We start from the raw sequence: 27,260 nt of genomic DNA on the forward strand, positions 1-27,260 counted from the left end.
GTTCAGGAATGGTTTCAAGGAACACAACGACGAGTTAAAGGCGCTGACTTGGCCTCCAAACTCCCCAGATCTTGATCCAATCGAGCATCTGTGAGATGAGCTGGACAAACAAGTCCGATCCGATGTTTGGCAGGTGGTTATAATGTTGTGGTTGATCATTTCTTCAGTTTTATGCTTCCAGTCTGCTTTAATGCTTAAAATCCAAAATATCAGGAGGGAGTTGACAGAAGAGTGCAGAGAAAACTAATGCTCCCAGCTACAGTATATGAGCTTTATGTTCACATCAGCTCTGTAATCTTTCACACATCATCTCACACACTCACTTCTCCATCACATTAATCACCTGCTGACGCGGCCATAAAACTCGGCATGTTAATGTCTGCTATCAGATCTGAGACTGTCGGCCAGCCCACACCGCATTATCTCCTGTCAGCGGCAGTAGTGCTTATGCTTCAGTCAGTCACACATGCCTGCTTGTGCTTCTAAACTCTTTAAACTTGAGCCAAAGTGACCAACGGTGTGCCCGTCTGAAACAATGGAGGAAAACACTGTCTGTGTGTCGCCCTGCCACTTCAGTAGATGGAGTTTCCACTTCATTTGCCGAAACTCAAACTGCCACAATGACGACGTGTTTGAAACAACAGATTTATCCGTCTGCACCACCAGCTCTCCGTGACGATCACCTGAGCCGTCCCCGAATGTCCCGGGAATCAGCCGGCGTGTCCTCGACTCACCTCATCACAAAGTGGAGGTGTTGTTCACGCCGAGTCCAGACAGCTGCGGAGGTGTTTTTGTGCTGTAGCCACTCATGCTTCTGCTCGGCCAAAGTTCAGAAATAACAGGGTGCTGCTCGAGGTGTCTTTTGATTTCAGTTGGGACATTTAGACGTCTTCATCCTTGGATTTCAGTTTAGTCATACTTACCGTATTATATCACTTAGCTAATATTTGTATACTAAATTCCTGTGGCACATTGTGCATATGGTCTCTCTGAAACCCACTGCAACAGAAAAATTACTCGAGGGATGTTCTGAACAAAAACAAACAAACAAACAAATCACAAATGTTCCCAAAAGAATGAACTGTTCCTCTAAAGCTGAATCATGCATTTCATTTGTTCAGAGCAACTCGTTCACATACTTGGTACATGTCATATGAAGCACTAGAATTTCTTGATCAAAAATCTTTGTTCCCGTCCAAAACTTTGTAAGGAACATCGAATGGATGTGCACAAAGAGACATCCTGTACCGAATGATGTGCGGAAATGTAATGACTGACACTTACAGCGTTATCTTAAACCATCTTATCCAACAGGAGTCTTGTATTTCAGCTGTAATGACCCGTCTTAGTTTGAGTCACTCTTCCGAAATGACAAAATCTCAGAGCTCTTTGGTTAAAACCTCAGCGTGTTCCTCAGCATTTCTCCGGCTCTGCATTTCAACCCCGGAGCCGAGCTCCATCTGAGAAATAAACTCTGAAAGCCACGGAGAATCGCTCCACTCGGTGAAAATGAAAATGCCACACCAGCTGCTTAACCACCCCGATAATCTCCACCACGCTGCGAGCAGTCGAACCAGAGGATCTCCCGAGTTTGTTCCCTCGCGGGGATCTGCTGCACTCCTGCTGAGCCTCGGCTCAGCGAGATGTGTTGTGTCTTTGCTGCGAGACAGCTGCTTTCTGTGTTACTGAGGATTTGCTGTTAGTCACTAATTTATTAGATTTGCTGGATGCTGCTGGTGGGTTTTGAGTAGGTTAGACAGCAACTGTGAGAAACTCTACAGGTGCACCTCAACAAGCATCGAGGACTCGGGTCAAGTCCTCTGAACGCACCAGAACAATCCAATATAAAAACATGCAGATGTCAGATTAGACAGAAGACAATAAGATACTGCTTCTTTAAATCCACTGGGGTTTTGTTCTTGTGCTATATTTGGGTCACAAAGCTGTCAAAACCCGAACATTTGGCACAATTTCTGCAAGAAATTGTTATCTTTAAAGAAATGAGGTCCATCCATCCATATTCTTCTGCTTTTCCGCGGCCGGGTCGAGGTAGCAGCAGGTACTCCAGGCGTCCTTCACCCAAGCGACACTTTCCAGCTCCTCCGGGGGATCCTGAGGCGTTCCCAGGCCAGATGAGATACATGATCCCTCCAGAGAGTTGTGGGTCGGCCCCAGGCTGTCCTCTCAGGAAGCCTCCCAATCTGTTTTAATGTTTGAGATTTCAATGAGCGTCCAGCGCCCTCGATACAGTTCTTCTTTACATTTCTGCTGCTTGTTCGACTGAGCAGCGTGTTGAAGACGCAAAACATTTTCTCAGTTATCAAGAAAATAAACGTGAAGAAGTTTGAATCTGAACAAAAGTAAAATTTTTGAGACCGTCAGACTTTTGATGAGAGACGAGTTTGTTGAGTAAATCCTCAACGGTTTTAAGAACAAAACAAATAAAAAGTCCTGTCTTCAACAATCTGTCGCTTCAGAGTTCAATCAAAGAACACATTGAAATTCACCAGCTTGGCTTCTTTGTTTTCTGTCAGCTGTCTTCTCACTCTCCCTTTTTCTGAATTTGATTTGGCCTCTCGGGATCAACCTGTCACAGAGAAAACAAACGAAAACTAACCGAAACTGAAACAGTAATGTGACACGCTGAGCTTTAAACTTTAAACACTTAAATTGCCAAACTTGATCAGTTACGGACTGAATCTCTCCGTCAAAGCTCCTCAGAGAATCCGCACAGGACAGACTTTCATCCTCAGCCACTTTCAAAGCATCTTGTCCTCTAACATGAACTCTGCCATCAAATTCAGACAGAAAAGTAGTTTTTACAGAGTTTTTGTGATTTTTCATGTTTATTTAAAAAACAAAATGGTAGACATGCAGCAGATGTCTGATGAATTCAACGTGAAAACCATTTAAAAGCATTTCTCAAACAGTGTGGTGGTGGAGCCTGTTCGTGCTCTGGGTTTGACAGCGCTGCTCTTCAGCAAACTGTCGTCTGACCTTTAAGATATTGTAAAAAACAAAAGCCTTAAATGCACCTTTAAACCGGCTCTGACCGGATTCCCCGGGGCGGCAGAAGCTGTGGCTTTTACAGTAAATCTCCTCCGCCTCTTAAAAACATCCTGTTAAACCTCATCATGTCTCCACCACGAACTTCTGAACTTCTCTGGAAACAAGGCGTCCCCTGGGCCCCAAAGCTTCTGTCCAGGATTTATAAAACTCAATAACTTCCTCTGGATTCCCGTGTGGACACTTACTCCTCCTTCAGTCGCACACTGCAGAAATGACCTGTAAAAACAGAAGAAATAAACACTTTACGGCTAAAAACAAGTCAAACTAGGTTTAAAACAAGTTACAAATGCTATTTTTAATAAGCGGTGACTTGAAACTAGACTTTCTAGAGAACAGTAAGACGTTAAATATACTAAATATGAGCAAATCATTCTTGATTCAAGTGTTTTTGCTTTTTTTAATTTTAGCTCAATCATCCTCAAATATAAAACAGGACATGTGGTCGTGAGTTATTCTGACTTCAGTGTGTTGTCATAGTTTATTATTCTGTTTGTTCTGTCACATTGTTTTGTGTTTTGTGTGATTATTATTATTATTGTTGTTGTTTTATTGTTACAAATTTTATTTGTATCTTTTATAACTGACCAGGATGTAAACACATTGTTGTTTTCAGTGAAACGTGACAAAATAAATGAACGACTCGACACAAGAACTTGAACGCTTGAATCAAGTCAAAGACTCGTCGCTCGTTAAAACAAGTCAAACAAGAGTTTTAATGTAAATATAAGATTATTCTTTTAGTTCGATGGTCAGTTTGAGGTCTGAGCCTCTCGTGCAGCTCGTTAACTTACATTTATAGAATAATGATGAACTTCTTTAACCGATGAATCACTTTATATGAATATGTTGCAGTCTTATTCATTATTGAATCAACTTTCTTTAATGAATATGATTTATAATTGTTGATGCTTTTAGTTTTCTGTTGGACTGAAGTCTTAATGAGCCTGACTCAAGGCTTTCATTTCAAATAATCTGGGAAGTATACAGCTAAAAAAAAACAGACAGTAATATTTAAAATAACAAAGCATCTTTATTATTTGACAATAAAAGAAAATACTCCAGGCTGGGTTAGGGTTGTTACACTAAATGTATTAAAGAATATAACACAGTGACGTTACACGTGAGATTTTACAAATTCAGCAAACATTAACTGATAAAGGCTACTTCACCAGACTCCCTTAAAAAAACGGTGAATTCTGAGACTTTTTGCATCAGAAGAAACTGTGTACACTTTGTTAAATTCTGTCCTCAACACAGTTGTAACTATTTGGACCTACTTGTTCACTCGGCAAACCTTACACAGGAATATATTTCTTTCTTTGTGTAAAGAATTGTCGCGCGTCATTGATTAATCCTGCGGTGCCACTCGTGCGTAATGCTGCTGGGTTCACGCTGACTGTCGCTGTCCTCACACTGCAGGAGGACAACACGAAGGGACGAAATAATAACAGACACACACGCCTCGTGTTCTGTGCCAGAAGCATTCACTGTGTGCCCGCGACTCACTGAGATGATCCATGTGCGCACGTCTCCAAAAGGAAATTACGCACGGGCGGGCCTCGACTGACTGCCGACATTTCAGTGAATTGATTCCACTTTTATGTTGCAAATATATTTAAAACGAAAGTCAGACAGACTGAAGCAACACTTATGTATTGAAACCCAAATAACTTCCAACACTTCCAACGTTTACGGGCAACACATCTGGACTGGAGCAGGATGTCTCGTTGGATGAAAACATGTTGTGAATTTTAACAACTCCCTCTGGAGTTACTGGAAATGCGGAAACGTCCTCCATCAGCTGTGGGTGTGGCGTCTAACGCCCACCTGTAACCTGTCCATTCATGTTTTCCAGGTTAACACCCACAATCTCCCAATAATCCAATCAAAACCCACAAGAAACCCGCGCAGTATGAACCGAGCCTCCCGGAAACCTTCAGTTTGAGAGGAGAGTCACCAGATCACACGATGTTTCACAGCAGGAGGAACAAACCAGCTGGAGCTGTGCGCCCTGGAGGATCCGTCCTGGCGGACTGAGGACAGCACTGTGAGTCTCTGGTGTACACGTTGCAAACTGTGGCTGAACTTTGGTTACAGACGCTGTTTGTCGAGCTCGATGTCCTGATTGATGTGTGTGGATCTGTGGTAGAACCCGGAGTGGACTCTTTGAGTTGCTTCTGCTGGTTGTTTGTGAGCTGGATTAGACTGAACTGTGTTTTTTTGGATGTGTGGAAAACAAGTCTTGAACAAAACGTGTCAGTATCATAAAGTTGAGGTTATTTTCTGCAGTAATCCAGTTCAGTATTCTCACAGGCTTTTTGTGGAGTGAACCAGGGTGACGCTGACTTCAGGGTCAGCTACAGAAATACATCCTCCCTGCAGCGATCCACTTCAAATCAAATCAGTTTTATTTATACAGCCCAGAATCACAATCACATCGCCTCAGCGGGCTTTACAAACTGTACATGGACGACATCCTCTGTCCTCAGACCCTCGAGTGGAGTGATGGAAAACTTCACATGTTGAGAAAAAAAATAACCTTTTAACAGAGAAAAACAATGAAGAGCCACAGAGGAGGATCCCTGTCCGGACGGACTGACAGGAAGTAGATGTGGCGACAGAACAGAACAACAAACACAAAGTGTTGACAGAAAATCTGATGCTAGTTATTATATAAAACATGTGAAGTGTGTGGATCTGAGGCAGGCGACCCGGATCCAGGAATCTTTCTCACTTTCTTCTGTGTATTACCATTTCACAGTACTTTAGGGAAAAGATAGATAAGTTAATAATGAGAAGATAATGAGCAGCAACAAAGAAAACATCAGATTCGAAGACTTCCTGGGGACTAGAAAAGTCGTGATCGACAGTCGGCCGGCTCGCTGGAGCAGTAAACTGGGTTTCAGTCTAATGATGCGACTGATTCCAGCCAAAAGTTTGTATTCTGAGAGTTAATTGCTCCACAACATGATTTATAATTGTACATAATAATACAGAGTGTGCTGACATCACCGCCGCTGCTCAAACGTACTAAACTACGACTCCTCGGGGCGACTTTGACCTTCTGTGCTGAGATGACTGCCGGCCACATCAATAAACACGGCTCCCGGAGACAAAGACACAAAATACAGATGTTTCTCCCCCCGGTACGACTTTATCACACTGTTTAGCTTCCAGCCTCCGTTCATCGTCCCGAATGCCTCCGAAACTGTATCTGCGCTGCCTAAACATCCAGTCCTGAGTGTACTTTCTCTGATTCGCTATCAAACGTTTCCAAACCAAACGCCAGTCTCACGGGAGTGTGTTTTCATATCAGAGCATCAAGCGGCTTTTTAGCCACATACCTGCTTATCTGTTGTGTATCCCATGAGCCTCGTTGCTGTCTTATCTCTCGTGTCATGTAAATATCTGTCAAACAAGGGGAAAAATAAGAGTTTGGAACAGTTGCAGGACTTGTAAAGTGCCAGTGTCGCTTCACTCTGTGGGCAAAAACATTCACATCAGCCTCAAAGTTACAACTTCGTCAGTTCTGATCAACTCTTTCACCAGAGTCAACACCTCAAGACCAAACCCGAGAGACTGAGACGTGTCTGTGTTTTGAGATGAATGCCTTCAAATTTGTGTCATTTTACCAGAATGAATCGCCGTGTGATTAATTTTCTGGATGATGTGACTCCGTCTTTGTTTCTTCATGCGTCCGCCGTGTACACTGAGATGGAGGCTGGGTCTCTGAAACAAATTTTGGATTCTGACCTTTTCCTCAGTAGTTCAGCAGCACTCGGAGGCCTCTCAACCCGGCTGTAGTTTCTCTTCATGAGTAATGAGACCGACTGAAATGACTCAACAGCTGCTGGATGGATGGATGTGACATTCTTGCTCCCCAGAGGATGAATCTCTCTGTATCTAGTGATCCTGAAGCTGTTGACAAAGACACGCTGAAAGGTTTAATGTTCGTATATTGTGGAAAGTTGTTGCTTCTCTCTTTCTGTCTGATTTTAAATTCAGGAAACTTGCCCAGGCTCCACTGCTGTGCTGAGGCTGCCCTCGACACAGTCAGATAAATAGGGTTTGGCAGCTGTGGGCAGCTCTTAGCAATGAGTCTGTCCAACAGAGTTTAGTCTCTTTTCCCTGGATAAACAAAGGTAAACAGCGGGGGAGAGGATTCACTGCAGGTGATAAACTTTTTAGTGATTGTTCGAAGTTTTCTGCATCGTTGAATCTTCCACTCCGACAAAAATAGATCCACTGACGTGCAGAGAAAGCTAATAAGGCGTCAGCAGCCATCGCACCACGGAGACACAAGACATCAGTGACGACAATCTCTCAATTACTGCCGCTATCTGTTTGTTCCTTACGAAGAAGCACAGACTCACAACAGACACACAAATATCTCCCAGAGTCCCTCGCTGCGACACAACAGCTCCTCAATCAATCGTGGGATCTTATAAGCTCTTCATCTGCCTCATTTTCTGAGACGCTACATGCACACAAACATACACCCACGCCGACAAAAGGAGGAGCTGCCGCTTGAATACTGAAACAGCAGGAAGTCAGACGCCGAACTTCTACAAAAACTACAGAGTAATGACCGGACCTCCTGCTGCGGACCGTCAGGAAGCTGTCACAGTGAAGGCATCCAGTGATCTGAGGAGGGAGGCGATGTGTGATGCAGGTTCCTCCACAACAGAGTGGGTCTGTCGCATAATGAGGCCGCTAATCTCCCGCCATGCTCAGGACGCCACGGCTCCGAACAGTTAGACACGGTCACGCTGAAAGAACCAGCTTTGTTTCTAAAGGAACAGTTCACCACAATCCAGTCATCTCCTCCTGATGATATAAAGTCAGGCTCAGCCATCGTCTCCTCCTGATGATATAAAGTCAGGCTCAGTCATCGTCTCCTCCTGATATAAAGTCAGGCTCAGTCATCGTCTCCCCCTGATGATATAAAGTCAGGCTCAGTCATCGTCTCTTCCTGATGATATAAAGTCAGGCTCAGCCATCGTCTCCTCCTGATGATATAAAGTCAGGCTCAGCCATCGTCTCCTCCTGATGATATAAAGTCAGGCTCAGCCATCGTCTCCTCCTGATGATATAAAGTCAGGCTCAGTCATCGTCTCCTCCTGATGATATAAAGTCAGGCTCAGCCATCGTCTCCTCCTGATGATATAAAGTCAGGCTCAGTCATCGTCTCCTCCTGATGATATAAAGTCAGGCTCAGCCATCATCTCCTCCTGATGATATAAAGTCAGGCTCAGTCATCATCTCCTGATGATATAAAGTCAGGCTCAGCCATCATCTCCTCCTGATGATATAAAGTCAGGCTCAGTCATCGTCTCCTCCTGATGATATAAAGTCAGGCTCAGCCATCGTCTCCTGATGATATAAAGTCAGGCTCAGTCATCATCTCCTCCTGATGATATAAAGTCAGGCTCAGTCATCACCTCCTCCTGATGATATAAAGTCAGGCTCAGTCATCGTCTCCTCCTGATGATATAAAGTCAGGCTCAGTCATCGTCTCCTCCTGATGATATAAAGTCAGGTGAAGTCTCGTAGTCCACAGAACATTTCTGGAGCTTCACAGTAAAACAGAGTTGCAGCGTTCTGCTGAACACCTGAAGCAGCTGGAGACAGAAAATCTAACTTTAACTTTAACTGTGTCTCCTCGTTAACAAACATTACTTGGATGGCCAGTTTCAGTTTTCCTGTTCTCCATGGAAGGCTGGAGGTGGCGAGCCTGACCTAGTATTTGTAAAATCCTGGCTCGGCCCGGACCATGACTGTGAGGAAGTGGACAAAAAGAACAATTTTACACTCGACATCGCTGAATTATTCAGGCAGTTATATCTCATGTGTATTATTAACACACTATCAGTACTTCTGAAGCCTCTGGTTCCTAGATGTTAGCCTCCGTGTGGCTTTGTGCCCGGGTCAAATCAAAGTTAAATCCTGATCCCTTCATTAATTCAGGGCACATGCTGTTTATGAAACGCACATCTGCTCTTTGTGCTTCGTGTTGTCCAGGGCTCCATCATAACTGAGCAACACTGAACTGAATGTCCCTGTGTTTCCACCGGTTAGCGTTGCAGCGTCGAGGCATCTGTTCACGCAGTCGGACGGCGCAGCGTGATCCCGCTGTACAACCTCAGCCTCTCGTCAGGTCGTTTCATCTCGCTCTTCTGACGCGCCGCAGTATCACAGGATGTTTGATATGTGGAAGTGAAGGCTCTTGCAAACTTGTAATCAATTATTAAGAATCCCCTCATGCGCTAAAACAGTTCGTTCTGATTAACCGCTCGTAGAGACGACGCTTCTTCTTTTGAACTCGCATGTTTTTTCTGCATCCAGACATTTTTTAAGAATTCACGCCGAGGTACACTCGAGCTGCTTGAGCCCTAAACCCAATAACGTTTCATGTTGACATTTACTTTATTCCCTCATCAAATGCTCAGATAACACTGTGTATCCCTCTGTGCCGCTTCATCCTGCTATCTTAAATCCCTCTGAAGTCGCCCCGTTGTGATGAGACTTAAATAAGATAGACTTGCTGAAATAAGTGTTTTGCTTTAAATAAGAGAAGAACGAAACTTTAATATATAAGAGAACAACAGTCGTGGGTTCGAGTGTTTCCACGCTGCAGCGGTGGCATCAGGCTGCGTCTGAGGATTGGTTTTCTTTGAGGTGACACGTGAAGGACTGTTCAGTCGGAGGGTTACCGGAGGTCCCTGTGAAAATGTGATCTGCTACAGGAAGCTGATTGCCTGCTGCTGTTGTACACAACGCTTCTGCTCACTGTTCATTGAATCTCTGTCGGTGTACTGCTGAGTCAAACCAGCACTTCACCGACAGTTACAGACACTATGCATCACTGTTTGTTTTTTTATTCCTATACAAGCTCACAAACTCATCTGTGCTGCACTGGTTGTGTTTCCATCACCGGTGTGAAGCTGCGGCCGAGTGTCCGAGTGTTCATGTAGCGGCAAATCACTCGACAGTCAAGAGGTGACGTTGAGATCCATCCAGCCGTGATGAATAGTGAGAAGATGTACAAAATAAAGTATCATCCTCATACCATTTAAGAAAAAAAAGTCACCAATTCAAATACTTAAGGCACCAATGCAGGCTTTATTATGTTAATTAATGTATTTGAATATGAATACGGGGATTACTCACTGGAAAGAGCCTTGAATTTGTCCTTCACACGTTCTTGACACGAGATAATTAAGACGATATTACAAATAGCAGCAGAAGTCATTTATAAAATCTCTCCGTCTCTACACGGTGGTATCAGGATATAATTAAAGGTTTTTTCTCGATCCCTCCGAGGTGAAATCCCGACGGGACGAAGAGAAATCCTCCCTGCACCCGACGGCTCTCCTTGGTTTTATTTCAGACTGTGTGAAATGACTTACATTCTGCTTTCGGACAGCGGTTTATCCAATCAGAACACATCAATTCAGTTTTCCAGAATTTGACTGTTTTGAATGACAGGTGAAACCTGGTTCAGTCAGACTGAACCTGCATGATTCAGCCCTGACGAGACGCCGCTTCATTACTGACAAGTTCAAACCCCAATCGTGGCTCTCATCAGGTGAAAAATGTGACTGTGGCTCATCAACTAAAGAAAGTTTGTACTTAGTTTGATATTAAATGAAGTTTCTTGTTGAAGATCTCGGAGGCAGTGCTGAGCTCTCAGGATCTTACAGGATTTTGCTGGCGTCTGGAGCCTCACCGTGTTATTCAGACTCCTCAAGGTTACTGCTCATCGGTGGTCTATCCTATCCATGTTGTTATAAACCAAATATCAAGGTTTTATTTATTATTTATTGCCACATTTTGAGAGCTTACCAAACTGGTCCAGTGTTCAGAACCGCAGTAAAGAAGAAAATATACTCCATATTAAAGAAGTTGAAAGTCGTGCTGAGCGTGATGAAAACAACAAGTTTAAAAACTTGAAAACACTTCAGGGATTTGTTGAAACATCCAATTTTGCCATTCTTGTCTGGCGTCACGATTATCACCATTCGTTTTGAGGCCAAACTGATGATGCTTGATCGTTTTTCAATCATTTTCAAGGAGCAGCAGAAGAGAGGCCGAAGAGAGTGGTGTGTTTACCTGCAAGGCTATAGTTCATAAACCACAGACCACAAACAGTCGAATGTGGCAAGGACGAAAGATACACAGAATATTTCTCTTCATTTCTGACTCTTCTTGTCTTGAAAGGCAGTGTTCAAGGCTCTCTGGATCTGATCATAATGAGCATAATTGACATAGTTTGTCCAGTTTGTCTTTGTAGGGGAATGCTGCAGTGGAAAGAAGGTAATCAAGCCATTTTGTGTAGCGTTCGTCTGTCTGCTGTGCTATAAAACCCTTTACAAGGACGGGACTGGATTCCTCTTACGTTAGCTTAAAGTAAAGTTAGCGTAAGTTAACCCCAAGTGTGAGATGAATTTTGACCTCAGCCCTCAAAAAATCAGATTCAAGAATTGTTGGTCATGTTTTCATGTTTTCATGTTGTCTGATGACCACACAAGTCTAAAGTCAAACCTCCAGTGGAAAAAGTCTGTTTATTTGTGTTTACAGAAGAAGATGGTTCCAGTTATTGTTTCATTTTCTCTGTGTTTGACTCGACGCCTCACAATGAAATAACTGCGCATCATTCAGCCTCTCAGCGGCTGCCTCCTCGCCTCGCTGCCCTCCTCAGTCCCATCAGGCTGCACAGCAAAATAATCAGAGTCATGAAACTGGAGGAAATGGGAGCAGAGGCAGCGCCGGCAGAAAATGTTCTGCATGATTTCCCCTCGAGGCGGCGAATCAGTGAAATGACCAGTTTCTATGATAATGCTGAGACATTTGTTTCTGATGGACCATGTTCTGGTTCTGACTGTCAACATTTACAGACTCCGGACTGTCAGCGAGGTTCGACTCAAACTAATGGCTTCACCTGAATACACACACACATCAGCTGAATAACTGTGTAACAGCCAACTTGACTAAAAATAATAATCGCCAAGATTGAAAAGTTGAAAAACGTAATAAAGCATAGACCCTTCATTTTATGTTGCAATGTCATTCATCAAGTGAAAGTGGACCTCCTCGGGGGGCGTGCGTGAGTGATGACGTCATCACTGCTGCAGTCAGGTCGATAAACAGGAGTGAAGATAAATCCACTGTTTAAGTTAAAAAGTCGTCTCTGAGCTCTCCCCTCGTTGGTAAACGGCTCCGGATCAGAACAAAACACTCAGTCACATTATGTGTCATGCTTTGTTTTGGTAGAGAGCCCCCTACTGGTGGAAATTAGTACAGTATTGTACGTCTCCACCAACAGCGATGATCTTTATAACCGTGTAGGTAAGGTTGTCCTTGCACCAGTGACTGTTCCCCCTCCAGTAAAGACCTGACAACACCTTGGCCCCCGCTGTTGATCTCTTCTCACCCTGCAAACCAACTTTCTGCCCAGATTACATTTCCGCCTCTCCGACTCTGGAAGATCCCATCAGCTCCTGCTGAGAACATTTCCTCCTATTATCCAGATAAGATATGCAGATACAGATCACTTTCTATTACCGGCTGCAAATGATGTCTGCATGTGAGCATTTTAGGACTACAGTTATTATCCGATTGGGATCTGGTAGATTGCCTGGCTCTATTAGACGAAGCCGAAGGGAATTTAACGAGTGAAACCGGAGGGATAGGTACTTTTGTCTCCAAGGTCACTTTTCGCGATTCGTCTTCATTAATTCAAAAACACCTCACTGATGTCGGGAAGAAAAAAAACCTTCTCTTTTTCTCATAATTAAAAAAAAAACCACACAAAGAAGCTGTGATGTCTGACATCGCCTCCTCCGCTCACATTCCAGCTCCGGCTTCAGTCCATAAACATTTCAGAGGGTAAAGGCCACTATTTGTGTGCGCACAACATTCAGGGACAACTGCAAAATTACAAAACACCTTTCATGAATGTCGAGTTTAACCTCTTCCACTTTGCTGCACAATCTTCTGTCTGTATTGGATGGAACTTTTAATACATCTCCTGTATCAGCCTTGGGTCCTTTCATTCATTATCAACGGACAGTAGTGCGGTTACAGTTCGTTCCTCCTTGTTAAGACATTAGACATGTTCAAAACTGCATTTAAAAAGGCAATAAAACAAAGCAGTAGTACGCAAATGAATAATTCCAGATTATAAAGAGGGTATGTATCTAACTTATTGTAAAGCCACAGTAAACAGTAAAGTTTTCAGCCCTGATTTTAATGAGCCGACCTCTACAGAGGGAGGAACTAAAGCTGCTGCACCTTGTTTGCTCGTGCATTAGGCAGTAAACGGTGAACATAAACTCTAACATAGGTCATATTTGTATGCAGGGCTGATGAAGGTCAAATGTGAATGTGATATAAATGCTAATTACTTTGGCAGTGTCTTTGGGCCTGTCTGCTTTCACATTTGGAGGCTGCTTTAAAACAGCGGGGACGTTGTTGGACTCGTATTCAAAGCGTTTCTACTCACGTCAACTGTCAAACAACGCCGACACGCCGTCTTCGTCCAATCCAAACTCTTCTTCACAGCTGATCTGAAAGCAGCAGGCAGGTCCTCCAGTGATCGAGTCAGAGCACATCACACATCACGGTGGCTTAAAACTCCTCATGAGAACACAGTTACAGGCAGAAAACAACTCATTATCATGCAGAGTGTAAAATGTGGCTTTTACACTCTGCAATGTTTATGAAGCAATCTCAGCGCTGGGAAGTGGAAAGAAAAGCCTGATTTTCAAGAGAAGTGTCTTTGTGTGTGAGTGGAAGTTAAAAATTAAAATTAATTTGATGGAAATGCATCTACGCTGAAACACAAGAGGGGTGAAATGAAAAACTGAGTGAAGCTCCAGAAATGTTTTGTGGACCACGACACCTGACTCCACATCAGCGTGGAGGGAGGAGATGATGAGTTTCACTGCTGGAGTGAGCGGTTCCTCGTGATCGTGCACAGAGATGATTCTCTCCCTCTTGTGTGGTTCTGACGACCCGGGAACCTCCTCTGACATTAACTTCATGGCATTTCTACGTTATTCGGAGGATCCACAGGAAGCCCGGCGGGAGACGGGTGAGGGGTGACGCGTGGCAGAGGGCACGTGATGGAGTTGAACCTGTGACATCAGGCCTCAGAGTTCCTGCCTGTAAACCATGTGAAGAGGAGGAGTTGAAGAAAACATCACCACGTTCTTCTTCTTCTTTCTGCCTTCATCTCCGTGGCAACCCTCCTGAGGATAACCTTTGTTGAGTAAAGCTTCCTGTGATTGGCTCCAGAGATAACAGAAGGAAAATGTCACTGGATGATAGAAAGATAGTCGGCTCTGCTGTTTGTTTGGAGTCTGTTGTGTTTGTGTGTTTGTCACTTCTGCCCTTGAGTTTTGTTCGGTCAGTAAACCTGACCCCTCTGCTCTGTTTGTTCGCTGTCCGGCTGTCGATACCTGCACACAGGATCTGTTATTTACACCTCTGTGAGGAGATGAAGCCTTTCTCCTGAGTGAACACACTTACTGTTCATGTTCTCATCACACAGCCGATATCCTTTGTGATCTACAGTCTGCAGAAGAGTCCAGCAATCGACAACTTAGACTGTAGAAAGATGACACCATCCATGTGTAGACCGGTTCCCCTTAAACCTCACTTTCACTATGATATCCAGTCTGACACCAGGCTGGGAAATGTTGTCTTATTCCACCTCTAAGATATATTTTTGTTGTTGCAAAGACAGCTGGTCGATGTCCCGCAGGTTTCTAAAATGACCCAGTTCTGTCAGTTGTGGTGGCCTGGCTGTCACCTGGCAGCCGTTTCACACCACCACCATCTCCTCCTGCTCCCGATAAGAAAGTCATCTCACATATATTTGTAATCTGACTGTAATATGACAGATGTTGTTAGGTGTTAATATGAAACATATGATTGGTGTGAATGTATTGAACCTTGTCTGAATGAGGTTGGGTGTACTTCTTCTTTGAGGTTTAGTGGCGGCTGGTGGTTGTTTCAGGTTTGCAGTCTCTACTTCCTCTGCTCTGTTTATGCCTGTACTGCAAACTCCTGACAAGTTTTATACTCCAAATCAAGTTGATACACGTGTTATTCGCATTGTTTCTCGTTTTAAAACATTATCAGAAGTTCTCTCGAGGATGAGAAGAAGGAGAATCTGTTTCCGCTGGCAGCTTCCTCCCAAAAAACAATCTGAAGACCTCTCTGTGTTTCTCTCGTCGATTGCGAAGCGTCTGGTTTTGTTTCATCTGCTTCTTTTAGGTTTATTGTTGATTCACAAACTTTGCGTAGCCTCGTTTGTTCTCTCCAAATCAGTTGATGGAAAATACACATAATTTGTATTTTCTTTTTCTTCTTCTTCTTTTTTGCAACATTTAAAAACCTTCAAATTCACTTGACGATTAGATGGAAAACACGGCTGCTGTCACGATCTTTTTTGTCGAGATGTCAGACTTTTTGGCGAAGTTGCTTATCTGCACATCACCTGATGAATGAAAAGTCACATTTTCTATAGTTTATAGCTCTGTTTTCCAGCTCCTGAGGGAAATGTCTGTCTCTTCAGCTGCTAAACGCTCCACTGTGTTCACCAGCTAGTCTTGTACTGTGGACAGTGGCTTTTTACAACTTCCTCTCTGAGAACGACGCCATGAGAGCGCTGACGGTGAGCCAAAACTGTAAAGTTGTATCCAGACAGATACAAGATCAGCAGGAACTCAGTAAAAGCTTGGTGAGGGCGAGAGGAGCTGGCGTCAGAGACACAAAACGTTAAACATTATTGTCACGTTGCCATTTGATCATTGGTGGGAGAAGCACTCATGTTTCGTCTTCTATTTCAAAAACTGAAGGTGAACGAGGACAGCAGCAGTTCAGCCTTAATGAACGTCAAAGAGACGAGGAATGCATTAAAACACGAGCAGGTCAAAGATCACGCAGATGTCCTTGTTTTGTCCCCTCTGCTTCCTCCTGAGATGGACAGAACTGACCAATTAGCATCTTTGGTTTCAGGTCAATGTGTGTGTGTTGGATCGAGTGCCTCGTCCTTCAGTCTCTCCTCTTCAAACACTCCATAATAACTTTCCCGTGCGCGTTAATCCGCTGAGTGCTTTTGATTCATACATGTTGGTGTGTGTGTGTGTGTGTGTGTGTGTGTGTGTGTGTGTGTGTGTGTGTGTGTGTGTGTGTGTGTGTGTGTGTGTGTGTGTTTGAGTATGTAAACATCCCATCAACCAAAGGTCATCTGAAATCGAATGGCAATTAGCGACAGATCGTCACCAGGGACAACGATTGGGTGCCATGGCGACAGTGTTTGTGACACACACACACACACACAGAGCTGCTGTGATCAGGCCGGCGTCTCTTGTTTTGCTTCTTTAGATGCCGTTAATGCATATTCATCACGCCGACGTGCTCATGAATATTAATGAGGATGTTTATGCTCATACATATTCATGAAGTCGACTGTACTCGTGGAAATATTGCTGTGTTACAAGGCTTTAATGCACCCATGTGTGTTCTGTTTGTATTTACGTTTGCGTACATGCAGAGTGGTAATTAATCTCCAGTGGGGCGGACGAAATAATAGGAACACCTGACAAGGTGACGAAATGTTGCAGTAAACACAACCTGTGTGAGGAAGACGATGATTCAACGCTCAGCAAATATTCCTCGTTGATGTCTTGCTCAGAGTTACATAAGAGGATTAAACTACAGCGGCCGGTTAGCTTAGCTTAGCATAAAGACTGGAAAGAGCTTGTCTGGAAAAGCACAGACCAGAGACTTTATGCATTTACAGGGTGAACCTCTTGAGATGCAACATCTTATTTTTGAGACGCAAAACATTAATGTTAACAAACGAATAAAGAAAAACACCACAGAACAAACTTAATAACCTCGGGCTCATCTGTCATCACAAACTGACACAGAAATGATACATTTATGATCTATATTTATGACATTATGATCTCTTGTAAGAGTTGAATATCCGATTATTAACTGGAATTGGGATCATGTTTCCACACACATTGTTAAGCTTTAGTTAATGAAACTCAACACTTCCTGCACAAATGTTTCACATTAAAAAGGAGATTATACAACACACTTGTGTCAGACCAGTCATGTAATCAACCACTGTTTAACAATGATAAAAAAATACAAAGTAGAGGCAATAAATTTATCAGTGAATTAAATAACGATTTGTATTATATTATCATATAGTTTGAGCCAGGACCAACAATTAAAGGCCCATAAATGCATCAGCTGATAATCATATTGCACTTATCTGTGAGCCGTTTTGATCATATTGTCATGTGGAGTGGTAAATACCTTTCAGACGAGGACCAGTGACAGACTGATGGATCAAACTGCCGATACCCAGCTGTCAAGTACAACACCTCAATTTGTAATCAATACTTTTAGTCCATTGTCAGATGAGAAAGGACATAAATATTAATGAGACTCATCGTTGGTCATCTCCCCCACATTCCCCAGTATTGATCCTGTGAGTGATGAGACCTCAGACACAGGAGAGCTCGTCCCCAGCGTCTTCATGTCTGGTCTTTATTTAAACGTTGCACCTTTAGGAAACATTGACTGAACACGTGTGTTGATCACAGGCTCGTTACTGAAGCTCTACTTCACTGCTGCCCCCGAACGATGGACTGTGGAGCCTCCAGACGCTCCAGTGAAGCAGCAGATTACAGCGTCTGAGAAAGGATGAGACCAGATAACACTTTATTGATCTAAAGGTGGAGAAATATCAAGTGTTCTTAGAGTCCAGGACTCAGGACAAATGGGTGGAGTCACACTGAAAGTTACTATTAATCACTTTGCTGAGTCATTCACTTCAGCACAAAACGAGGCCTGGTGATAACATTAGAAGCTTAATAGCCTTTTATCTGCAATAGAGTGAGGGCGAGTGATGGTTTTTATGGATTTGTGGTCTTGGTGTTGATGTTTCGGTGGCCCCATGAGGCAGACATGTTTCCTACAAAGTAAAACTTTAATAGTCAAAAGGGGAACACATTTCATATTCTCATTACTGCTGGGGTGAAACAGATAAACATACCTTGAGGACTGTGTTCCTACCTGTTAATGATCCACGGGCCAAATGAGCGCTATTCCCTCTGCAGCTTTAAGTGCAAAGTCTGCAAAAATGTATGTAATGAAGCATACATGCATGCATGCAAATCTACAGCAGGCACATAGGAAGGCCACTAATGAAGCTGGTGAAAGTTTGGTAAGCTGACTTTGCATTAAAACGGACAACAAAACTAAAAAAGATGTGAAAGTTCAAGGAGCCACGATCCACCAAGATACAAAAATAGGAAGCAGAACGCAGCATCGAACAGAATGAGTTGTTTCCCCTTTTTGTGCCTTTCCATAACGCACTAACGTGACCCTGGTGACTTTTATGCAGTTTCAAGCAACTGGGCTGCAAGTTCACTTGAATTTCTACTGAACTTCACAAGTATCTGGGTGTACATTACATCAAGAATTACTGACTGATTGCACGATTGGTAACCACAAAAAAAGAAAAATAATGCACCTGAACTCATGGAAGGTATAATGAATCTTAAAACGGATGGCTTGGTTTGGGAAATGATCTGTAGTGATGTAAAATATACATATTATGAAGTGAAATGATCTCAGACATGCACATCTGGTGGTAAGATCCTTTATACCAGACTTCCTCCTTGATGAATGTGGTCCAGATGAGTCCTCTCTCCATAACGGCTTGACTCTGCTCTCTCTCTATGTGTTTGAGTGAGGATGATGGGACTAAAGGCCTCGGGTCCTCCCTTAAGGTTTCTGTAGCGCTGATGGGAAGCCATCACGACAAACAGATTTATTGGCTTTTAACCTACAAATTGCCTCCTCTGTTTTCTCTGCAGTAATGGCTGTTGGGAGGATTTCACTCAGGCTGCTGCGCTGACGGCAGCTCTAATGAACTCAAATACTTCCTTTCACCCAGCAGCGGTGGATGAATATATGAGTCTCTGATATGTTCCTGAAAAATACTACCAGTGTCCTCTGCTGATTGTCTGAGTGAGGGTTTCTAACGTTAGGCTTCGTATTGTGTTTGATGATTGTTTTTACATAATTGTGAAGTCAGACATCTTGCTCCCTTGAAGCCTGCATCATTACAGGTTTGTCTGTGTGATGCACTGTTCTCCTCTTCAGTTCATTAAGCTGGGGGCTACATATCCTCCTCTTCAGTTGCCATTAGTGAACCAGTGTCATCCCCGGTGCTCTCATATCAAATAATTGTTATAGCGTTGTACCATTTTCAGCTCTGTTTGCTGATGTTTGTCTGTTTCCACAGTGATGCACCACTTTGTTGGTTTGCTAAACAAGGGTGTCACATTATCTGTTGTCTGCTCTCTTTTCTGTCTTTCTTGTTGGATAGTAAAGGACAGTGTCATCTGCATACATATGAATTATGCATTGTGTATATTCAACAAGACAGCTTAAGTACGCCACCCTTTGGTGCACAGTGAGTTCATGCTCCAAAGCTTGACAGAACCATTCAGGTCGTTCCTACAACAAACACGATAATCAATTCAATATAAACAAAAACGTCAATTAACATATTTTATGTTTTGACAATATTTGAGGTTTTCACACCAATCATACTGCAGAATTCCAGTATTCTGGAAATTATGGGGTTTAGTGTAATTACATTGATTAATTGATATGAGTACACATACCCATCATATGTGAAAATATCGCTAAATATGGCTGAATTTGAAGCCGTTTGAGAGCTTAAAGATCCGGTTCTTTATTCTGAGCGGAGTCAAATGATCCGGGTCACTACAGAGAGCTGGATTTCTGATCACTAAGCGGCAGGAGACTCAGTGATACAGAATGGAGTGTTTATAAAGTATTCCACTCTTTACTTTACGCCTTCACTTGAAACAATGAACTGCGTCTTAACCGAGTTTATGTGTAAAGTCTGAAATGGCATCTTGTTTGCTGTCCTTCACCTTTGTTCAGCAAACTGCTATGTCTCATAACATTGTCATTTTTTAAGTTCACCCTAATTGGCCAAGGAAGCTGTTAAAATATTCCCATGAAGAAGAGAACAGAAGCAGAACAGCGGACGACCTTAAAATACCGTAGAAACTTTTGCTGAACTTTGGGAACTGCTCTGTGTCAATGAGTAAAAGGTGTACAAATATGAAGCATGGCAGGACTGAGAAAATGTGTTCACACTTGGTCAACTATCCCAATATAAATAAAGGATTGTGATGAAATCCACCTTGCAGTGGACAGATTGATCACTGTGCAACTCTGATATCAGGCTCCAGCAGCCAGCCTCGGATTAATTTCCAGACTCCCTCTAGAAATGTGTTGTGACTGCAAATCACCTGAAAGGTGATACAGTTTGTAGAAACAGAGTACGTGAGCGTGGCGAGACAGTGTGCAGACAGGGAAGGGATATTAATGAATTTTGACACTATGCAATCTCCCCAGGGAAGCACCTGTGACTTGAACTGAAGATGTATTGTGTAAAATTGTTGTTTGTGCTTCCTAGTGGGTGAGCTACTGTTTTATCTGATATCACTGTTTTGGTGTTGTTTCTACAACCAAATAGTGAGTCCACGTAGGGGACATGTTGTGGTGGATTTGGCAGGAGGATTAAAGGAGTTTAAAGGGGTGGGCTGAGGTGGAGTTGTAGTTGGGTAAAACGGTTTTGTGGTTTTTTTTGGTCTTGCAGTAGACCTATGAAACTTGCAAAATACCTGCCACATGACCGAATCATGGACCAACAGCTGCCCGCTTAGATGAAAAGGATTGGACTGACGTGATATAACGAAAATCTAAATTTTGGAAATTAGCAAATGAGAGAAACTAAGTCTCCATGTTCAGTGTGGTTACATGTAATGTCTGTAATCTCATTTATCCACTCGTTAGCAAACTCGTTGTGTCTAAAACGAGTGTCTAAAACACTCGTTTTAGACACAAACTGTTTTTCATTAATATGTGTGGTATTCACTGACATATTACATCATGAAAATATCTGAAGCTTATTTTAGGGATCGATCAGGAAAAATCCATTGATTTTGAGACGAGGGAAGTGCAACAATGCTAACTGGTTTCCAAGGTTCAGGACTCATTCCTGTGGCCCATGTGTGCAGATGTCTTGTGCTGATGTGACTTTGATGAATGGAATTAAAGTTTACAGTTTATATTCTGGAATTGACGGTCATGTTTTGTTTTCAAAGATCTTCTTCTAGATGCCTGTACAACATTTAATTGTTTCCCTGCTGAGTGAGTGGTTTTCTTCTTGCATTGCATTGTGGGTCAGTATTGTCCATCAATAGCACACTCAAATATCAGGCAGATTTGCTCTTCATGACGTCTTTGAGAACACTTTAGTGAGCACACTCTGTATACTGTGAAGCTGGGGCTGAGCCAGTGTCAGCAGTAGTACAGCAGAGCAGCTGCAGGATAAACTCAACATGCTACCATGCTACACAGATCTAAAGGAGGATTTGAATAATCCAAACCCTTCAGCCTCAGACCTCCTGCCCGGCGGGACTACCAGGCTGCCTGAAATCCTTGAAAGTTTGTGAATATGAAAGAAAAAAACACAGGCCTTGAGGTGGTTTTCTTTCAGTGGATGCATGGCGTATGAGCTTAAATACAGCCGGGGGTTCTTGAAGCACTTTCCAGCCTGTGATCTGATAAATTTATTTCTGCTCCCTCTGGCTGAGGATCATGAGGAGGAATCAGAGCTGTTGTCACGGGAATGGTGGGACTGAGAATGAGAGCCAAACTGGGCTTCAAACCACAGGCCTTGAGGATCAGAGATCTGTGGAGAGGAGACGTACAGAACTGACTGACATCTGTGGACATAATTCATAATCTCATCTCGGTACCACATTTTGCTACAGCATTTTCTGTTATTTCATATTTAAATTCTACCATATTTTCTCAGAAATATTTTGAAAACTTGGGAAATCTGTTCATGTTTCCGCTGTAACATCTGTCTCTGCAGTGTTGATCAAAGTGAAGCAGCAGAGACGAAAGTGCAGACGCGTCTCCGTATTTTGCTGATGATATTCTACTGTTTCATCTTAAAACACAACATTAAAAGTAAACACGCTGAATAAAGTTTCTTCCATAGCAAACATTTCCCCCTTTTATGACAGAAATACAATTTATTTCATTGACGGTGTTTAAAAAACACCACAACTTTTGGTGAGAAAGGAAGTGAAGCCTGCTGGTGGAAGCTTCAAACTATGACACTTAACCCTCTAGCATCAGTTTTGCATGTGAAGGACTCTGCGGTAAAGTAACGTAACTTGCAGCGTCCAGTTAGACTTTAAAAATAAAGCTTGTTGGCCAACAGTTAAAATGTTATGATGATTATGACTTTCTGACTGTCATTAAAAATTAGGCACAAAAACAACTTGGTTAAGTTTAAGAAAGATCATACTTTTTTATGTTATGTTTTATTATACATTTGTATTCTATATTATGACAGCACTGTGCTTATGGTCAAGTTGGGTTTAGGCATAAGCACCCCATGGTTAAGGCTAGGAAAAGATTATGTTTTTGCTTAAAAAAACGTGGTCCAAGATGAAAGTGAGCTCATATACATGTAATGTGAATGTGATATACATATTGCAAAAATGTCAACATACAAATTAAACGTATCTGGATTTTACGACGGAGTATTAGGGCCACATTGAGGGGGGAAAAAAATCACAAACTTTGAGAATAAAGTCGTAGTTTATGAGAATAAAGTCGTAGTTTATGAGAATAAAGTCGTAGTTTATGAGAATAAAGTCGTAATTTATGAGAATAAAGTCGTAATATTACGAGAATAAAGTCGTAATTTATGAGAATAAAGTCGAAGTACTTAAAACGGAAGTAGGTCGATTGAATGGTTGTGACAAACAGGTGATCAGATTGTTTACAGAAGTATGTTGATCTTGACAGGTTGCGTATTGTTTACGGAAAAATGTATTGATGTGTTTGCATCAAACCAAAGTTTTCATTGTTTACAGAAAATGTATTGATCTGTTGTGATCAAAGTAAGGTTATTATTGTTTACAGAACATATGTGTTGATCATTTGTGATCAAGTTGTCATGGATTACAAAAGTAAGCCAAAGACATTGGATTTCTTGAGGTCACTTGCAGATCTTTGTATGAAGAGATTTTATTCTGACTGTTTACTTACTTGTGAAGTTATTAAAAGATATGTCTCCGGAAAAGATGCATTTTCTTGCAAACTCCATAAAATCCTCCACGGCCCTCATTTTACCAACTGTCTTCCTCTAAAACAACAGGTTAGAATATTATGACTTTATTCTCATAAATTACGACTTTATTCTCGTAATATTACGACTTTATTCTCGTAATATTATGACTTTATTCTCGTAAATTACAACTTTACTCTCATAAATTACGACTTTATTCTCGTAATATTACGACTTTATTCTCATAAATTACGACTTTATTTTCGAAGTTTGTGATTTTTTTTTTCCCTCAATGTGGCCCTAATACTCCGTCGTAGGATTTTATTCTGGCAAATGAGCTGTATATCTCAATAAAAGTCTAATAATTCCTTCTGATGTTAGCAGAGACTGTCTTTATTTCGGATCAGATGGGGGCACCACCATTATTTAACACAACACACAGGAACACTGTGCTTCAAACAGACACTGTTCTTTATTTTACTAATTAACAATTATGGCAAGAGAATAAAAACACATCTGATGAGAAGAAAGAGCTCATCCTGATTGATAGAGCTTTTGTCCTTTGATCACATTTTCAAAGGAGTGTAATCAGATCTGACATTTTAATGTTCTTATATACATTTCAAAACATGTAGCGTCTTTCTGAGCTCAGTTGGGTTCACAGAAAACATCCACAGAAAACAGAAATATATTCTGATCAGCTGTGGCTTTATACAGATGATAATACAATTAAATATTGAAAGAAGAGCTTTGATGCAAAGTCTCGATTAAACAATTCTTGAAAACCCAAAAATTAAATGGAACAGGACAAATGAATAAGGTAGGGAGAAAAATGATGAAAAAAATAAAGATAACTATGTTAAAGATACGTAACATTTCTGCATTTAATGTCTTAAAACGGCTCGACCTTTGTTCTATATTTTGTTGTGTTGTGTACTTACGTTATAGCAAATGTTTCCAGCAATACAGAGAAATCCAACAACACTCAGCAGAGACTCTGGTTCTGGTTCTGGTTCTTTCCCCTCCAGCTCCAGTCAGCAGTCGACATTACAGAACAGAAACACCCGACAGTGGAGGTCACCTCCGGATCACTGCTGCAGTCGGGCTGATCAACAGGAGTGAAGATAAATCCACTTTTTAATCCCAGAAATTAAAAAGTTGGTAAACGCCTCTGCTTTAATGGAGGGACCCCTAGTAGCAGAAAATCACATATGGTGCCTTTAAAGATTATTTTACCAGACATTTAATTAAGCGTTTACATTTCAGCTTTCCAATTTTCGATTTTGGGATTTTCCCTCTGAAATGTATCTCGGACTGATTATCCTCAGTACTCAAAACTTCAACGAAAAGTGAAGGATTGTTTTTAGTGCTTCTTTCAAAACACAAAACAACTAGAATATCTACAAACTTTGTGTTTTAGTTTGCTGCTTTCCGGACCTACTTTCCAAACCACAGAGACTCTCTCATCTTAAGTATTCACCTTCATTATCCTCTCTGCCTTTGGTTGATTTACTTCCTGCATCGACAGCTACGAGCAGATCATCAGTCTCTCTACCTGGTCACGCTTTAACGGGGGTCAGAACATCAGTGTGATCAATAAAGCCGGCTGATCTATGGGATACTCAATAGTTCAGCTCATTATGGAGCCAGAAGAGGAAGATTTAGAGGCAGAGAGAGCGTGAAAGGACTGGTGTCTGTTAATCATTTGGCCTTTAATATGGTGTCAGAGAGTGAGAGATGAGCAGAGTCAGAAATTCAAATTAGAGTTGTAATTACATGTGACCCTGTTTCAGATGAAAGAGAGATGGGGACAGAATTAGGGATGATGAAGAGGAAGATGAGAGGCGCTGGCAGCAGGTCGTATGGATCCTGAACCTGACACAGAAGCATTTCTACAGAGTCTGTTAAATCAATGACTGCTGGTTATTTCTCTTCTGCTCACCGTCATGTACACTTCCAGTGTTTCCAGCAGTTTTTAAGGATCTAAAACATCGACAGTCTCTGTGATCAAACAGCGAAGGCTTCGTCTTCTTTGCATCAGCAATATTGGATCAAATGTGTTGACAGTTTTGTGTTTTTTTTAATCTGATCAGTCTCAATAAAGCAAATCAGCTTGAATTCTTAACTGTTAAATTGTTTTTGAGTAACAACAGGTGATGTTTTTTGTGATTCAGGGGCTTTAGTCTCTTGAAAGGCGAATTAATCACGGCTGGCAGCACAAAGAGGAAAAACAACACAGATTGAAACAAAGACAAAAGATACCTCAGCAAATAATCTGATTGACTGATTTGTTTTTTAATTAGCACAATTCAAGTTCAGATTGTTAAAGATGCACAAAAATAAAACAGCTTTGTTACAAACATTCGATTCCTTTTGAACCCTCGATTATGAACAGTTTTATCTGTACATATAAAGCAACTTCAGCATCGTCCAAGTACGGGAAGGATTGTTGTCCTGCTCAGGTTTTACAACCAAAACTAAACTAAAAACTACACATTTGTTTAGAAGACAACATCAGACCCATGATGGGCAGTTTAAATGCACAATATGTAATTTCTGCCACCAGGGGTCTCTATCAAATCAGAACCATTTTTGTTGAGTGTTGGCCAACTCTGGAGGAGAGAGTCGGTGCAGAGCCAGACCTTCTGGAGGAATAAACACCTGAAGTCACATCAGAGCTCAGAGTTTAGTTTTGAACTCTTGGGATTAAAAAGTGGATTTATCTTCACTCCTGTTTATCGGCCTGACTGCAGCAGATCCTCAGACTTAGTATCAGTAATACAGCTGTTGTATGAACAGTTGTTTCTTTCCTCTACAGTTCGTTTCAAATAGTTTTTGTTGTTTTACCGTCTGGAACGAAGCCAGCGAGAGACCAGAAGCAGTTCACTTCACTCCAGTTGGTTTCCCACAGGGACACGAAGCGTACCAGCCGCTGTTTATCCAGTCCTGCACCGACACATGAATACAAACAGGTTGGTGCTCGCCGAGCTGAACGGAGGAAGTTAAGACTCAGTGAGAAACAAACGAGGCGAAGGATTACATCAAATCAGATCTTTGAAGTTTCACTGACATGAACGGATCAAATTCTATTACACGTCCCATCATGTCGAGTTTCTGTTCGTAAACATTTAACTAAGTATATTGCTAATTAATTGGTTTTCACTCGGTTCTACCTTTTACATTAACAGTGAATTTAATTGCATTTCATAACAGACGAGCTGAGACATTCGATAGTTTTTAAGAATGAATGATAATTGAATTGTTTTTGTATTTTAATGAATTGTGGTCAAATGTTAGTACAATATTGACGTATTCCACTCGTGAGAGTTGTTTTAGTCAGTTTCATAATGAAGTCTTGTAATTTAAACCTGAGTATTCAGGTGTATTCACAGTCACTCCATACACAGCACGACATATGATGGAGCCGACTCAGTGGGGAGGTCATATATTTAATTGTGTGTGTGTGTGTGTGTGTGTGTGTGTGTGTGTGTGTGTGTGTGTGTGTGTGTGTGTGTGTGAAAAGAAAAGATGAAAAATGACCCACAGCACGGAGGTTACACTGGGATGATAATCAGACTCGACTTAATAGGTTTTTAGTTTTTATCTCTTTACACACACACACACACACACACACACACACACACACACACACACACACACACACACACACACACACACAGAGGATTGGCTGTGGGAGACTTAGTATGCTGGCCTTGTAACACACAGTGTGAATGTGTAACATCTGTGGTTCGTCATCAGCCTCCTCATGTATTTGCTGCTGTCACTGGTCCTGTTCTCGTCCTGATGATGCTCATTTAGCATAGAAATGCATAACGTTGAACACTCGGGGAGGTATGTCTCATCCAGTATCAAACAAAACATTTTATTATCCGAGATCCACATTTTTATTTGGATCCACATCAAATTGTACTCGCTCAAAATATCTCCAGCTCCTCCTGTT

This window comes from Pagrus pagrus (assembly GCF_965226575.1).
Source record: "Pagrus pagrus genome assembly, chromosome: 22".
NCBI lineage: Eukaryota > Metazoa > Chordata > Actinopteri > Spariformes > Sparidae > Pagrus > Pagrus pagrus.